General features: G+C 44.6%; 9 non-coding genes across 9 annotated transcripts; all 9 read left to right on the top strand.

Annotated features, from left to right (window-relative positions):
- Positions 1 to 1,397: 1,397 nt before the first annotated feature.
- On the top strand, positions 1,398 to 1,470 carry trnar-ucg (transfer RNA arginine (anticodon UCG)). The gene has a single exon. It is a non-coding gene; the product is annotated as a tRNA-Arg (tRNA).
- A 1,397-nt stretch (positions 1,471 to 2,867) lies between these two features.
- trnas-aga (transfer RNA serine (anticodon AGA)) lies at positions 2,868 to 2,949 on the top strand. The gene has a single exon. It is a non-coding gene; the product is annotated as a tRNA-Ser (tRNA).
- Positions 2,950 to 5,076: 2,127 nt separating this feature from the next.
- On the top strand, positions 5,077 to 5,149 carry trnar-ucg (transfer RNA arginine (anticodon UCG)). The gene has a single exon. It is a non-coding gene; the product is annotated as a tRNA-Arg (tRNA).
- Positions 5,150 to 6,546: 1,397 nt separating this feature from the next.
- trnas-aga (transfer RNA serine (anticodon AGA)) lies at positions 6,547 to 6,628 on the top strand. Its single transcript has one exon. It is a non-coding gene; the product is annotated as a tRNA-Ser (tRNA).
- Positions 6,629 to 8,755: 2,127 nt separating this feature from the next.
- Positions 8,756 to 8,828, top strand: trnar-acg (transfer RNA arginine (anticodon ACG)). The gene has a single exon. It is a non-coding gene; the product is annotated as a tRNA-Arg (tRNA).
- Positions 8,829 to 10,235: 1,407 nt separating this feature from the next.
- trnas-aga (transfer RNA serine (anticodon AGA)) lies at positions 10,236 to 10,317 on the top strand. Its single transcript has one exon. It is a non-coding gene; the product is annotated as a tRNA-Ser (tRNA).
- Positions 10,318 to 12,444: 2,127 nt separating this feature from the next.
- trnar-ucg (transfer RNA arginine (anticodon UCG)) lies at positions 12,445 to 12,517 on the top strand. The gene has a single exon. It is a non-coding gene; the product is annotated as a tRNA-Arg (tRNA).
- A 1,397-nt stretch (positions 12,518 to 13,914) lies between these two features.
- Positions 13,915 to 13,996, top strand: trnas-aga (transfer RNA serine (anticodon AGA)). The gene has a single exon. It is a non-coding gene; the product is annotated as a tRNA-Ser (tRNA).
- Positions 13,997 to 16,123: 2,127 nt separating this feature from the next.
- trnar-ucg (transfer RNA arginine (anticodon UCG)) lies at positions 16,124 to 16,196 on the top strand. The gene has a single exon. It is a non-coding gene; the product is annotated as a tRNA-Arg (tRNA).
- Positions 16,197 to 16,211: the final 15 nt, after the last annotated feature.

Here is a 16,211-nt window from a genome sequence, read left to right as displayed (position 1 = left end):
CAAGACAATATCCAAATATTGACTGAGATCACGACAGTACGAGTACGATAGATGGGTCAGTTTTTGTCCAGTGTGTGCGGGAGGGATTCCTGACACAGTGTGTAGACATGCCTTCAAGGGAAGAAGCCACTTTCGATTTAGTACTGGGTAACGAGCCTGGCCAGGTTTTAGATTTGGAAGTAGGTGAGCACTGTGGAGACAGCGATCACAATTCTCTCAGGTTTACTTTCGTGATGGAAAGGGATAGGTGTACTCCACGGAGCAAGAGTTTCAGCTGGTGGAAGGGAAATCACGATGCAATGAGGTAAGATTTAGGAAGCGCAGAGTTGGGTAGGAAACTGTAGGGGGTGAGCACATTAAAAATGTGAAGCTTAGTCAAGGAAAAGCTCCTGTGTGTCCTCGATAAGTATGTACCTGTCAGGCAGGGAGGAAGATATAGAACGCGTGAGCCGTGGTTTACTAAGGAAGGTGGAATCCCTGGTCAAGAAGAACAAGAAGTCTTATGTTAGGACAAAACGTGAAAACTCAGTTAGAGCGCTCGAGGTTTCCAACGATCTCAGGAAAGACCTAAAAAGAGAGCTGGGAAGAGCCAGGAGGAGACATGAGAAGTTGTTGGCAGATAGGATCAGGGTTAACGCTAAGGCTTTCCATAGGTAGGTCAGGAATAAAAGAATGACGAGAGTTAAATTTGGGACAATCAAGGATAATAGTGGGAAGTCGTGTGTGGAGTCAGTGGAGATAGAGGAAGCACTAAATAAATATTTTTCGACAGAGTTCGCTATAGATAATGAAAATGTTGGCGAGGAAGATACAGAGATACTTGCGTCTAGACTAGAAGAGATTGAGGTTCACAAGGAAGAGATATTAGAAATACTGCAGAGTGTGAAAATAGATAAGTCAGCTGGGCCGGATGGGATCTATCTGATGTTGTTTAGCAAATGCACTGCAGGAAGGTACAAATCAAGCTGATGCGAACAACGGCTCGTTTTGAGCCGCTAATTTGCAGTGAAGTGGCGGCGCCAATAAAAGGTGACACGCAGCTCGTCTAATTCCACATCCTGAGCTCGAAATGAGCAGATGTCTCTCGCTGAGTTTCGGCAGGGTCTTGCTTAGACGACACCATGACACGTTTTCACTGGAGTAGATCATGAAATCGCGTCGTGAATGTGAATAAAACGATGGGCACTTCCAGCAGAGAAGGAGGCGACCCTGAAGCAGGCAGCTCTGGACAAATGTTTCTCCTTTGCCAGTGAAAGGCACTGCTTCACAAATTGGAAACTTCGAAGTGAAGCAGTGTTGGTGATTATCTTCGCTGCTTGTTCACCTTTTTAATTCTGATTCCGTGAAAGTCCATGGCATTACATATCGACATTCTGCCGTACCTGCACGTGTCTATTGGGCCAGTAGCGTAATGGATAACGCGTCTGACTTCGGATCAGAAGATTGTAGGTTCGAGTCCTACCTGGCTCGTGGGGGATGTCTCACTTTAACCGTGCCCCTCGTTGACGCTCCCCTGCCGGGACGTCGCTTCTGTGCTTCCGCATTTAAAACTTGCATTTGTCTTATTGTCCATTTCAAATTCCAGCTCACCACAACGGAGACCTCTGTCGGTTTCGGGGTGCCTTTCTGTGTGTCTCCCTTTGTGGGTGAAAATGAGCATGAGTTCCTCAAAAGAGTGACAAGTCGTTGTGGAAGTGTCATACATCTGTACCATTTAAGAACACAGGATAAAGTCATTGACATTTGCCCTGGGAACATTAGAACACACGACACTTTGGGCCAAAGTTGGAAACTGCGACTGGAATAGATGGCTCTCTGATCAGGCGGAATGGCTTTTTCCCACTTTGTAAATCTACGAAGACAAGTTGAAAATAATCTGCAACGAAAATGTTCATAAAGGGTGTTTTATTTACACTAAATACGATAGTATCTATCGCCTTGTCTTGTTATTTACTTGTGAAGATTCGGTACTCTCAGCACCGTGGCCCGGATCGTATTCCCGCTCATGGAATGGTTGTATTGTTCAGCTAACATATCGGTGTACCAGTACTTCTGCCGATTTTCCGATGCTAGCAGCTCATTGGTTTTGTCCAAAACATTATGAATGTTAACATAATACAAATAGCTGCAGTTGCTGGAAATCTGAGCCTAAAACGAAAATTGTTTGCGGAACGCAGAAAGACTGGCAACAGAAACATCGACTTTCCTGCTCCTCGGATGCTGCTGTGCTTTTCCAGCATTTTCTGATCTAAAATCAGGTTTCCAGCATCTGCAGTCCTCACTCCTGCCGAGTTCCTTCAGTGTCGCTGGTTCCCAATTCAAGAACTCCATCTCTGGCGGTTTCATATCTGTACCTCCATGCTGTGGAATTGAAGAGTGAAGAAAAGTAACTCACCCCCTCCATCTCTGGGGTAATTAGGGGCTGAAAGTGAATCGTATCACATTGAAGTATATCTACAAGCGACTTGATCTCTGTCTTTTATTGGGAACCATCTCTTTCATTGTAACCATCAGGAAAGACCATTTCGTTCGCTAAATAAAGAAATGAATATGTCACTAACCTTTGTTTGTTTCATGTCCAAGAATACTCAGATCAATAGCTCCCTTGATTACCTCTGCTGGTCATGTTCGCAAAGAGATCGAGCAAATTGCCAAGTGTGATTTTCCTTTCAATAAATAATTTTGACTCAATTTTGCTGCAAATATCTTTTCCTAACTTTGTGCTTTTCTTCTTTGACATTGGTGTCTCGCACCTTACAAATGACAGCAAAGGTATGAATGGAGATGGAAACATTTCACTCAAGTCAGCGGCAGCTTTCAATGAGATCACGACTGATTTGGTCAGTGCTCAGGGTGCGGTGCCGTCTGTAGTCATGGCCGAGTGGTTAAGGCGATGGATTAGAAATCCATTGGGGTTTCCCCACGTAGGTTCGAATCCTGCTGACTACGTTATCTGTGCTTTGCTGCTGGAACAATTCAAAATTCCGAAAGCGTGTTTTGCAAACCAGGCCTGTAATTTGATGAGACTTGAGAAACTCGAGTTCTTCATCAGAAATGCTCCACATTTAAAACATTATCTCTGTTTCTCTTTCCAGATACACTGCTCGACACATCGGATTTCTGCAGTTGTTATTGAACGCCCTGAGCAGAAGTGCTGCTTTTCATTAGATTCCTTTAATCCCTTGTCCTCTGTTCTCTGACTCTGGTCATTGGCAACACTTCCTCTTGCTCGTCAGAGTGCTCATTCCCCACCGCTCCGTCTCCCATCATTACAAACAACCGCAGGAAATTGCCACTTAACCATCTTTGTTCCAAAGTGAAACTCACCAGCCTAGGAACTCTCTCCACCAAATGGGACTTCTCATCCCTGGACATGGAAAAGCCAGAGGATTGTGAAGAGATACTGTGAACATATTGTCAGTTGGCCGTTGGAAAAATGTTTAGGAAGCAAACCATATAATTTAGGCTCCAGCTTTGGAAATCTTGAGAAACTCGTTGGGAAATGGAATCACAGGAGATTGAAGAAGTGTAAGTTGTCAGTCCGAGTAGAGGAAGGGACATTGACTCTGATGTTCTCGGCACAGGAATTGATCTGAGACATTGAAAGAATTCTCGCTCCCGTACGTGAGCAATACAAACTTCATCTGGACGGTGGAACAATGAAAAACTCTGGAACACTCAAGACAATATCCAAATATTGACTGAGATCACGCCAGTACGAGTACGATAGATGGGTCAGTTTTTGTCCAGTGTGTGCGGGAGGGCTTCCTGACACAGTATGTAGACATGGCTTCAAGGGAAGAAGCCACTTTCGATTTAGTACTGGGTAACGAGCCTGGCCAGGTTTTAGATTTGGAAGTAGGTGAGCACTGTGGAGACAGCGATCACAATTCTCTCAGGTTTACTTTCGTGATGGAAAGGGATAGGTGTACTCCACGGAGCAAGAGTTTCAGCTGGTGGAAGGGAAATCACGATGCAATGAGGTAAGATTTAGGAAGCGCAGAGTTGGGTAGGAAACTGTAGGGGGTGAGCACATTAAAAATGTGAAGCTTATTCAAGGAAAAGCTCCTGTGTGTCCTCGATAAGTATGTACCTGTCAGGCAGGGAGGAAGATATAGAACGCGTGAGCCGTGGTTTACTAAGGAAGGTGGAATCCCTGGTCAAGAAGAACAAGAAGTCTTATGTTAGGACAAAACGTGAAAACTCAGTTAGAGCGCTCGAGGTTTCCAACGATCTCAGGAAAGACCTAAAAAGAGAGCTGGGAAGAGCCAGGAGGAGACATGAGAAGCTGTTGGCAGATAGGATCAGGGTTAACTCTAAGGCTTTCCATAGGTATGTCAGGAATAAAAGAATGACGAGAGTTAAATTTGGGACAATCAAGGATAATAGTGGGAAGTCGTGTGTGGAGTCAGTGGAGATAGAGGAAGCACTAAATAAATATTTTTCGACAGAGTTCGCTATAGATAATGAAAATGTTGGCGAGGAAGATACAGAGATACTTGCGTCTAGACTAGAAGAGATTGAGGTTCACAAGGAAGAGATATTAGAAATACTGCAGAGTGTGAAAATAGATAAGTCAGCTGGGCCGGATGGGATCTATCTGATGTTGTTTAGCAAATGCACTGCAGGAAGGTACAAATCAAGCTGATGCTAACAACGGCTCGTTTTGAGCCGCTAATTTGCAGTGAAGTGGCGGCGCCAATAAAAGGTGTCACGCAGCTCGTCTAATTCCACATCCTGAGCTCGAAATGAGCAGATGTCTCTCGCTGAGTTTCGGCAGGGTCTTGCTTAGACGACACCATGACACGTTTTCACTGGAGTAGATCATGAAATCGCGTCGTGAATGTGAATAAAACGATGGGCACTTCCAGCAGAGAAGGAGGCGACCCTGAAGCAGGCAGCTCTGGACAAATGTTTCTCCTTTGCCAGTGAAAGGCACTGCTTCACAAATTGGAAACTTCGAAGTGAAGCAGTGTTGGTGATTATCTTCGCTGCTTGTTCACCTTTTTAATTCTGATTCCGTGAAAGTCCATGGCATTACATATCGACATTCTGCCGTACCTGCACGTGTCTGTTGGGCCAGTAGCGTAATGGATAACGCGTCTGACTTCGGATCAGAAGATTGTAGGTTCGAGTCCTACCTGGCTCGTGGGGAATGTCTCACTTTAACCGTGCCCCTCGTTGACGCTCCCCTGCCGGGACGTCGCTTCTGTGCTTCCGCATTTAAAACTTGCATTTGTCTTATTGTCCATTTCAAATTCCAGCTCACCACAACGGAGACCTCTGTCGGTTTCGGGGTGCCTTTCTGTGTGTCTCCCTTTGTGGGTGAAAATGAGCATGAGTTCCTCAAAAGAGTGACAAGTCGTTGTGGAAGTGTCATACATCTGTGCCATTTAAGAACACAGGATAAAGTCATTGACATTTGCCCTGGGAACATTAGAACTCACGACACTTTGGGCCAAAGTTGGAAACTGCGACTGGAATAGATGGCTCTCTGATCAGGCGGAATGGCCTTTTCCCACTTTGTAAATCTACGAAGACAAGTTGAAAATAATCTGCAACGAAAATGTTCATAAAGGGTGTTTTATTTACACTAAATACGATAGTATCTATCGCCTTGTCTTGTTATTTACTTGTGAAGATTCGGTACTCTCAGCACCGTGGCCCGGATCGTATTCCCGCTCATGGAATGGTTGTATTGTTCAGCTAACATATCGGTGTACCAGTACTTCTGCCGATTTTCCGATGCTAGCAGCTCATTGGTTTTGTCCAAAACATTATGAATGTTAACATAATACAAATAGCTGCAGTTGCTGGAAATCTGAGCCTAAAACGAAAATTGTTTGCGGAACGCAGAAAGACTGGCAACAGAAACATCGACTTTCCTGCTCCTCGGATGCTGCTGTGCTTTTCCAGCATTTTCTGATCTAAAATCAGGTTTCCAGCATCTGCAGTCCTCACTCCTGCCGAGTTCCTTCAGTGTCGCTGGTTCCCAATTCAAGAACTCCATCTCTGGCGGTTTCATATCTGTACCTCCATGCTGTGGAATTGAAGAGTGAAGAAAAGTAACTCACCCCCTCCATCTCTGGGGTAATTAGGGGCTGAAAGTGAATCGTATCACATTGAAGTATATCTACAAGCGACTTGATCTCTGTCTTTTATTGGGAACCATCTCTTTCATTGTAACCATCAGGAAAGACCATTTCGTTCGCTAAATAAAGAAATGAATATGTCACTAACCTTTGTTTGTTTCATGTCCAAGAATACTCAGATCAATAGCTCCCTTGATTACCTCTGCTGGTCATGTTCGCAAAGAGATCGAGCAAATTGCCAAGTGTGATTTTCCTTTCAATAAATAATTTTGACTCAATTTTGCTGCAAATATCTTTTCCTAACTTTGTGCTTTTCTTCTTTGACATTGGTGTCTCGCACCTTACAAATGACAGCAAAGGTATGAATGGAGATGGAAACATTTCACTCAAGTCAGCGGCAGCTTTCAATGAGATCACGACTGATTTGGTCAGTGCTCAGGGTGCGGTGCCGTCTGTAGTCATGGCCGAGTGGTTAAGGCGATGGATTAGAAATCCATTGGGGTTTCCCCACGTAGGTTCGAATCCTGCTGACTACCTTATCTGTGCTTTGCTGCTGGAACAATTCAAAGTTCCGAAAGCGTGTTTTGCAAACCAGGCCTGTAATTTGATGAGACTTGAGAAACTCGAGTTCTTCATCAGAAATGCTCCACATTTAAAACATTATCTCTGTTTCTCTTTCCAGATACACTGCTCGACACATCGGATTTCTGCAGTTGTTATTGAACGCCCTGAGCAGAAGTGCTGCTTTTCATTAGATTCCTTTAATCCCTTGTCCTCTGTTCTCTGACTCTGGTCATTGGCAACACTTCCTCTTGCTCGTCAGAGTGCTCATTCCCCACCGCTACGTCTCCCATCATTACAAACAACCGCAGGAAATTGCCACTTAACCATCTTTGTTCCAAAGTGAAACTCACCAGCCTAGGAACTCTCTCCACCAAATGGGACTTCTCATCCCTGGACATGGAAAAGCCAGAGGATTGTGAAGAGATACTGTGAACATATTGTCAGTTGGCAGTTGGAAAAATGTTTAGGAAGCAAACCATATAATTTAGGCTCCAGCTTTGGAAATCTTGAGAAACTCTTTGGGAAATGGAATCACAGGAGATTGAAGAAGTGTAATTTGTCAGTCCGAGTAGAGGAAGGGACATTGACTCTGATGTTCTCGGCACAGGAATTGATCTGAGACATTGAAAGAATTCTCGCTCCCGTACGTGAGCAATACAAACTTCATCTGGACGGTGGGACAATGAAAAACTCTGGAACACTCAAGACAATATCCAAATATTGACTGAGATCACGACAGTACGAGTACGATAGATGGGTCAGTTTTTGTCCAGTGTGTGCGGGAGGGATTCCTGACACAGTATGTAGACATGCCTTCAAGGGAAGAAGCCACTTTCGATTTAGTACTGGGTAACGAGCCTGGCCAGGTTTTAGATTTGGAAGTAGGTGAGCACTGTTGAGACAGCGATCACAATTCTCTCAGGTTTACTTTCGTGATGGAAAGGGATAGGTGTACTCCACGGAGCAAGAGTTTCAGCTGGTGGAAGGGAAATCACGATGCAATGAGGTAAGATTTAGGAAGCGCAGAGTTGGGTAGGAAACTGTAGGGGGTGAGCACATTAAAAATGTGAAGCTTAGTCAAGGAAAAGCTCCTGTGTGTCCTCGATAAATATGTACCTGTCAGGCAGGGAGGAAGATATAGAACGCGTGAGCCGTGGTTTACTAAGGAAGGTGGAATCCCTGGTCAAGAAGAACAAGAAGTCTTATGTTAGGACAAAACGTGAAAACTCAGTTAGAGCGCTCGAGGTTTCCAACGATCTCAGGAAAGACCTAAAAAGAGAGCTGGGAAGAGCCAGGAGGAGACATGAGAAGCTGTTGGCAGATAGGATCAGGGTTAACGCTAAGGCTTTCCATAGGTATGTCAGGAATAAAAGAATGACGAGAGTTAAATTTGGGACAATCAAGGATAATAGTGGGAAGTCGTGTGTGGAGTCAGTGGAGATAGAGGAAGCACTAAATAAATATTTTTCGACAGAGTTCGCTATAGATAATGAAAATGTTGGCGAGGAAGATACAGAGATACTTGCGTCTAGACTAGAAGAGATTGAGGTTCACAAGGAAGAGATATTAGAAATACTGCAGAGTGTGAAAATAGATAAGTCAGCTGGGCCGGATGGGATCTATCTGATGTTGTTTAGCAAATGCACTGCAGGAAGGTACAAATCAAGCTGATGCTAACAACGGCTCGTTTTGAGCCGCTAATTTGCAGTGAAGTGGCGGCGCCAATAAAAGGTGTCACGCAGCTCGTCTAATTCCACATCCTGAGCTCGAAATGAGCAGATGTCTCTCGCTGAGTTTCGGCAGGGTCTTGCTTAGACGACACCATGACACGTTTTCACTGGAGTAGATCATGAAATCGCGTCGTGAATGTGAATAAAACGATGGGCACTTCCAGCAGAGAAGGAGGCGACCCTGAAGCAGGCAGCTCTGGACAAATGTTTCTCCTTTGCCAGTGAAAGGCACTGCTTCACAAATTGGAAACTTCGAAGTGAAGCAGTGTTGGTGATTATCTTCGCTGCTTGTTCACCTTTTTAATTCTGATTCCGTGAAAGTCCATGGCATTACATATCGACATTCTGCCGCACCTGCACGTGTCTGTTGGGCCAGTAGCGTAATGGATAACGCGTCTGACTACGGATCTGAAGATTGTAGGTTCGAGTCCTACCTGGCTCGTGGGGAATGTCTCGCTTTAACCGTGCCCCTCGTTGACGCTCCCCTGCAAAGCCCTGCCGGGACGTCGCTTCTGTGCTTCCGCATTTAAAACTTGCATTTGTCTTATTGTCCATTTCAAATTCCAGCTCAACACAACGGAGACCTCTGTCGGTTTCGGGGTGCCTTTCTGTGTGTCTCCCTTTGTGGGTGAAAATGAGCATGAGTTCCTCAAAAGAGTGACAAGTCGTTGTGGAAGTGTCATACATCTGTGCCATTTAAGAACACAGGATAAAGTCATTGACATTTGCCCTGGGAACATTAGAACACACGACACTTTGGGCCAAAGTTGGAAACTGCGACTGGAATAGATGGCTCTCTGATCAGGCGGAATGGCCTTTTCCCACTTTGTAAATCTACGAAGACAAGTTGAAAATAATCTGCAACGAAAATGTTCATAAAGGGTGTTTTATTTACACTAAATACGATAGTATCTATCGCCTTGTCTTGTTATTTACTTGTGAAGATTCGGTACTCTCAGCACCGTGGCCCGGATCGTATTCCCACTCATGGAATGGTTGTATTGTTCAGCTAACATATCGGTGTACCAGTACTTCTGCCGATTTTCCGATGCTAGCAGCTCATTGGTTTTGTCCAAAACATTATGAATGTTAACATAATACAAATAGCTGCAGTTGCTGGAAATCTGAGCCTAAAACGAAAATTGTTTGCGGAACGCAGAAAGACTGGCAACAGAAACATCGACTTTCCTGTTCCTCGGATGCTGCTGTGCTTTTCCAGCATTTTCTGATCTAAAATCAGGTTTCCAGCATCTGCAGTCCTCACTCCTGCCGAGTTCCTTCAGTGTCGCTGGTTCCCAATTCAAGAACTCCATCTCTGGCGGTTTCATATCTGTACCTCCATGCTGTGGAATTGAAGAGTGAAGAAAAGTAACTCACCCCCTCCATCTCTGGGGTAATTAGGGGCTGAAAGTGAATCGTATCACATTGAAGTATATCTACAAGCGACTTGATCTCTGTCTTTTATTGGGAACCATCTCTTTCATTGTAACCATCAGGAAAGACCATTTCGTTCGCTAAATAAAGAAATGAATATGTCACTAACCTTTGTTTGTTTCATGTCCAAGAATACTCAGATCAATAGCTCCCTTGATTACCTCTGCTGGTCATGTTCGCAAAGAGATCGAGCAAATTGCCAAGTGTGATTTTCCTTTCAATAAATAATTTTGACTCAATTTTGCTGCAAATATCTTTTCCTAACTTTGTGCTTTTCTTCTTTGACATTGGTGTCTCGCACCTTACAAATGACAGCAAAGGTATGAATGGAGATGGAAACATTTCACTCAAGTCAGCGGCAGCTTTCAATGAGATCACGACTGATTTGGTCAGTGCTCAGGGTGTGGTGCCGTCTGTAGTCATGGCCGAGTGGTTAAGGCGATGGATTAGAAATCCATTGGGGTTTCCCCACGTAGGTTCGACTCCTGCTGACTACGTTATCCGTGCTTTGCTGCTGGAAGAATTCAAAGTTCCGAAAGCCTGTTTTGCAAACCAGGCCTGTAATTTGATGAGACTTGAGAAACTCGAGTTCTTCATCAGAAATGCTCCACATTTAAAACATTATCTCTGTTTCTCTTTCCAGATACACTGCTCGACACATCGGATTTCTGCAGTTGTTATTGAACGCCCTGAGCAGAAGTGCTGCTTTTCATTAGATTCCTTTAATCCCTTGTCCTCTGTTCTCTGACTCTGGTCATTGGCAACACTTCCTCTTGCTCGTCAGAGTGCTCATTCCCCACCGCTCCGTCTCCCATCATTACAAACAACCGGAGGAAATTGCCACTTAACCATCTTTGTTCCAAAGTGAAACTCACCAGCCTAGGAACTCTCTCCACCAAATGGGACTTCTCATCCCTGGACATGGAAAAGCCAGAGGATTGTGAAGAGATACTCTGAACATATTGTCAGTTGGCAGTTGGAAAAATGTTTAGGAAGCAAACCATATAATTTAGGCTCCAGCTTTGGAAATCTTGAGAAACTCTTTGGGAAATGGAATCACAGGAGATTGAAGAAGTGTAAATTGTCAGTCCGAGTAGAGGAAAGGACATTGACTCCGATGTTCTCGGCACAGGAATTGATCTGAGACATTGAAAGAATTCTCGCTCCCGTACGTGAGCAATACAAACTTCATCTGGACGGTGGGACAATGAAAAACTCTGGAACACTCAAGACAATATCCAAATATTGACTGAGATCACGACAGTACGAGTACGATAGATGGGTCAGTTTTTGTCCAGTGTGTGCGGGAGGGATTCCTGACACAGTGTGTAGACATGCCTTCAAGGGAAGAAGCCACTTTCGATTTAGTACTGGGTAACGAGCCTGGCCAGGTTTTAGATTTGGAAGTAGGTGAGCACTGTGGAGACAGCGATCACAATTCTCTCAGGTTTACTTTCGTGATGGAAAGGGATAGGTGTACTCCACGGAGCAAGAGTTTCAGCTGGTGGAAGGGAAATCACGATGCAATGAGGTAAGATTTAGGAAGCGCAGAGTTGGGTAGGAAACTGTAGGGGGTGAGCACATTAAAAATGTGAAGCTTAGTCAAGGAAAAGCTCCTGTGTGTCCTCGATAAGTATGTACCTGTCAGGCAGGGAGGAAGATATAGAACGCGTGAGCCGTGGTTTACTAAGGAAGGTGGAATCCCTGGTCAAGAAGAACAAGAAGTCTTATGTTAGGACAAAACGTGAAAACTCAGTTAGAGCGCTCGAGGTTTCCAACGATCTCAGGAAAGACCTAAAAAGAGAGCTGGGAAGAGCCAGGAGGAGACATGAGAAGTTGTTGGCAGATAGGATCAGGGTTAACGCTAAGGCTTTCCATAGGTAGGTCAGGAATAAAAGAATGACGAGAGTTAAATTTGGGACAATCAAGGATAATAGTGGGAAGTCGTGTGTGGAGTCAGTGGAGATAGAGGAAGCACTAAATAAATATTTTTCGACAGAGTTCGCTATAGATAATGAAAATGTTGGCGAGGAAGATACAGAGATACTTGCGTCTAGACTAGAAGAGATTGAGGTTCACAAGGAAGAGATATTAGAAATACTGCAGAGTGTGAAAATAGATAAGTCAGCTGGGCCGGATGGGATCTATCTGATGTTGTTTAGCAAATGCACTGCAGGAAGGTACAAATCAAGCTGATGCGAACAACGGCTCGTTTTGAGCCGCTAATTTGCAGTGAAGTGGCGGCGCCAATAAAAGGTGACACGCAGCTCGTCTAATTCCACATCCTGAGCTCGAAATGAGCAGATGTCTCTCGCTGAGTTTCGGCAGGGTCTTGCTTAGACGACACCATGACACGTTTTCACTGGAGTAGATCATGAAATCGCGTCGTGAATGTGAATAAAACGATGGGCACTTCCAGCAGAGAAGGAGGCGACCCTGAAGCAGGCAGCTCTGGACAAATGTTTCTCCTTTGCCAGTGAAAGGCACTGCTTCACAAATTGGAAACTTCGAAGTGAAGCAGTGTTGGTGATTATCTTCGCTGCTTGTTCACCTTTTTAATTCTGATTCCGTGAAAGTCCATGGCATTACATATCGACATTCTGCCGTACCTGCACGTGTCTATTGGGCCAGTAGCGTAATGGATAACGCGTCTGACTTCGGATCAGAAGATTGTAGGTTCGAGTCCTACCTGGCTCGTGGGGGATGTCTCACTTTAACCGTGCCCCTCGTTGACGCTCCCCTGCCGGGACGTCGCTTCTGTGCTTCCGCATTTAAAACTTGCATTTGTCTTATTGTCCATTTCAAATTCCAGCTCACCACAACGGAGACCTCTGTCGGTTTCGGGGTGCCTTTCTGTGTGTCTCCCTTTGTGGGTGAAAATGAGCATGAGTTCCTCAAAAGAGTGACAAGTCGTTGTGGAAGTGTCATACATCTGTACCATTTAAGAACACAGGATAAAGTCATTGACATTTGCCCTGGGAACATTAGAACACACGACACTTTGGGCCAAAGTTGGAAACTGCGACTGGAATAGATGGCTCTCTGATCAGGCGGAATGGCTTTTTCCCACTTTGTAAATCTACGAAGACAAGTTGAAAATAATCTGCAACGAAAATGTTCATAAAGGGTGTTTTATTTACACTAAATACGATAGTATCTATCGCCTTGTCTTGTTATTTACTTGTGAAGATTCGGTACTCTCAGCACCGTGGCCCGGATCGTATTCCCGCTCATGGAATGGTTGTATTGTTCAGCTAACATATCGGTGTACCAGTACTTCTGCCGATTTTCCGATGCTAGCAGCTCATTGGTTTTGTCCAAAACATTATGAATGTTAACATAATACAAATAGCTGCAGTTGCTGGAAATCTGAGCCTAAAACGAAAATTGTTTGCGGAACGCAGAAAGACTGGCAACAGAAACATCGACTTTCCTGCTCCTCGGATGCTGCTGTGCTTTTCCAGCATTTTCTGATCTAAAATCAGGTTTCCAGCATCTGCAGTCCTCACTCCTGCCGAGTTCCTTCAGTGTCGCTGGTTCCCAATTCAAGAACTCCATCTCTGGCGGTTTCATATCTGTACCTCCATGCTGTGGAATTGAAGAGTGAAGAAAAGTAACTCACCCCCTCCATCTCTGGGGTAATTAGGGGCTGAAAGTGAATCGTATCACATTGAAGTATATCTACAAGCGACTTGATCTCTGTCTTTTATTGGGAACCATCTCTTTCATTGTAACCATCAGGAAAGACCATTTCGTTCGCTAAATAAAGAAATGAATATGTCACTAACCTTTGTTTGTTTCATGTCCAAGAATACTCAGATCAATAGCTCCCTTGATTACCTCTGCTGGTCATGTTCGCAAAGAGATCGAGCAAATTGCCAAGTGTGATTTTCCTTTCAATAAATAATTTTGACTCAATTTTGCTGCAAATATCTTTTCCTAACTTTGTGCTTTTCTTCTTTGACATTGGTGTCTCGCACCTTACAAATGACAGCAAAGGTATGAATGGAGATGGAAACATTTCACTCAAGTCAGCGGCAGCTTTCAATGAGATCACGACTGATTTGGTCAGTGCTCAGGGTGCGGTGCCGTCTGTAGTCATGGCCGAGTGGTTAAGGCGATGGATTAGAAATCCATTGGGGTTTCCCCACGTAGGTTCGAATCCTGCTGACTACGTTATCTGTGCTTTGCTGCTGGAACAATTCAAAATTCCGAAAGCGTGTTTTGCAAACCAGGCCTGTAATTTGATGAGACTTGAGAAACTCGAGTTCTTCATCAGAAATGCTCCACATTTAAAACATTATCTCTGTTTCTCTTTCCAGATACACTGCTCGACACATCGGATTTCTGCAGTTGTTATTGAACGCCCTGAGCAGAAGTGCTGCTTTTCATTAGATTCCTTTAATCCCTTGTCCTCTGTTCTCTGACTCTGGTCATTGGCAACACTTCCTCTTGCTCGTCAGAGTGCTCATTCCCCACCGCTCCGTCTCCCATCATTACAAACAACCGCAGGAAATTGCCACTTAACCATCTTTGTTCCAAAGTGAAACTCACCAGCCTAGGAACTCTCTCCACCAAATGGGACTTCTCATCCCTGGACATGGAAAAGCCAGAGGATTGTGAAGAGATACTGTGAACATATTGTCAGTTGGCCGTTGGAAAAATGTTTAGGAAGCAAACCATATAATTTAGGCTCCAGCTTTGGAAATCTTGAGAAACTCGTTGGGAAATGGAATCACAGGAGATTGAAGAAGTGTAAGTTGTCAGTCCGAGTAGAGGAAGGGACATTGACTCTGATGTTCTCGGCACAGGAATTGATCTGAGACATTGAAAGAATTCTCGCTCCCGTACGTGAGCAATACAAACTTCATCTGGACGGTGGAACAATGAAAAACTCTGGAACACTCAAGACAATATCCAAATATTGACTGAGATCACGCCAGTACGAGTACGATAGATGGGTCAGTTTTTGTCCAGTGTGTGCGGGAGGGCTTCCTGACACAGTATGTAGACATGGCTTCAAGGGAAGAAGCCACTTTCGATTTAGTACTGGGTAACGAGCCTGGCCAGGTTTTAGATTTGGAAGTAGGTGAGCACTGTGGAGACAGCGATCACAATTCTCTCAGGTTTACTTTCGTGATGGAAAGGGATAGGTGTACTCCACGGAGCAAGAGTTTCAGCTGGTGGAAGGGAAATCACGATGCAATGAGGTAAGATTTAGGAAGCGCAGAGTTGGGTAGGAAACTGTAGGGGGTGAGCACATTAAAAATGTGAAGCTTATTCAAGGAAAAGCTCCTGTGTGTCCTCGATAAGTATGTACCTGTCAGGCAGGGAGGAAGATATAGAACGCGTGAGCCGTGGTTTACTAAGGAAGGTGGAATCCCTGGTCAAGAAGAACAAGAAGTCTTATGTTAGGACAAAACGTGAAAACTCAGTTAGAGCGCTCGAGGTTTCCAACGATCTCAGGAAAGACCTAAAAAGAGAGCTGGGAAGAGCCAGGAGGAGACATGAGAAGTTGTTGGCAGATAGGATCAGGGTTAACGCTAAGGCTTTCCATAGGTATGTCAGGAATAAAAGAATGACGAGAGTTAAATTTGGGACAATCAAGGATAATAGTGGGAAGTCGTGTGTGGAGTCAGTGGAGATAGAGGAAGCACTAAATAAATATTTTTCGACAGAGTTCGCTATAGATAATGAAAATGTTGGCGAGGAAGATACAGAGATACTTGCGTCTAGACTAGAAGAGATTGAGGTTCACAAGGAAGAGATATTAGAAATACTGCAGAGTGTGAAAATAGATAAGTCAGCTGGGCCGGATGGGATCTATCTGATGTTGTTTAGCAAATGCACTGCAGGAAGGTACAAATCAAGCTGATGCTAACAACGGCTCGTTTTGAGCCGCTAATTTGCAGTGAAGTGGCGGCGCCAATAAAAGGTGACACGCAGCTCGTCTAATTCCACATCCTGAGCTCGAAATGAGCAGATGTCTCTCGCTGAGTTTCGGCAGGGTCTTGCTTAGACGACACCATGACACGTTTTCACTGGAGTAGATCATGAAATCGCGTCGTGAATGTGAATAAAACGATGGGCACTTCCAGCAGAGAAGGAGGCGACCCTGAAGCAGGCAGCTCTGGACAAATGTTTCTCCTTTGCCAGTGAAAGGCACTGCTTCACAAATTGGAAACTTCGAAGTGAAGCAGTGTTGGTGATTATCTTCGCTGCTTGTTCACCTTTTTAATTCTGATTCCGTGAAAGTCCATGGCATTACATATCGACATTCTGCCGTACCTGCACGTGTCTATTGGGCCAGTAGCGTAATGGATAACGCGTCTGACTTCGGATCAGAAGATTGTAGGTTCGAGTCCTACCTGGCTCGTGGGGAATGTCTCAC

This window comes from Chiloscyllium punctatum, chromosome 13, assembly GCF_047496795.1.
Source record: "Chiloscyllium punctatum isolate Juve2018m chromosome 13, sChiPun1.3, whole genome shotgun sequence".
Taxonomy (NCBI): Eukaryota; Metazoa; Chordata; class Chondrichthyes; order Orectolobiformes; family Hemiscylliidae; genus Chiloscyllium; species Chiloscyllium punctatum.
Note: the sequence above shows the minus strand (reverse complement) of the source record. Positions and strands in the feature narration are given on the sequence as shown.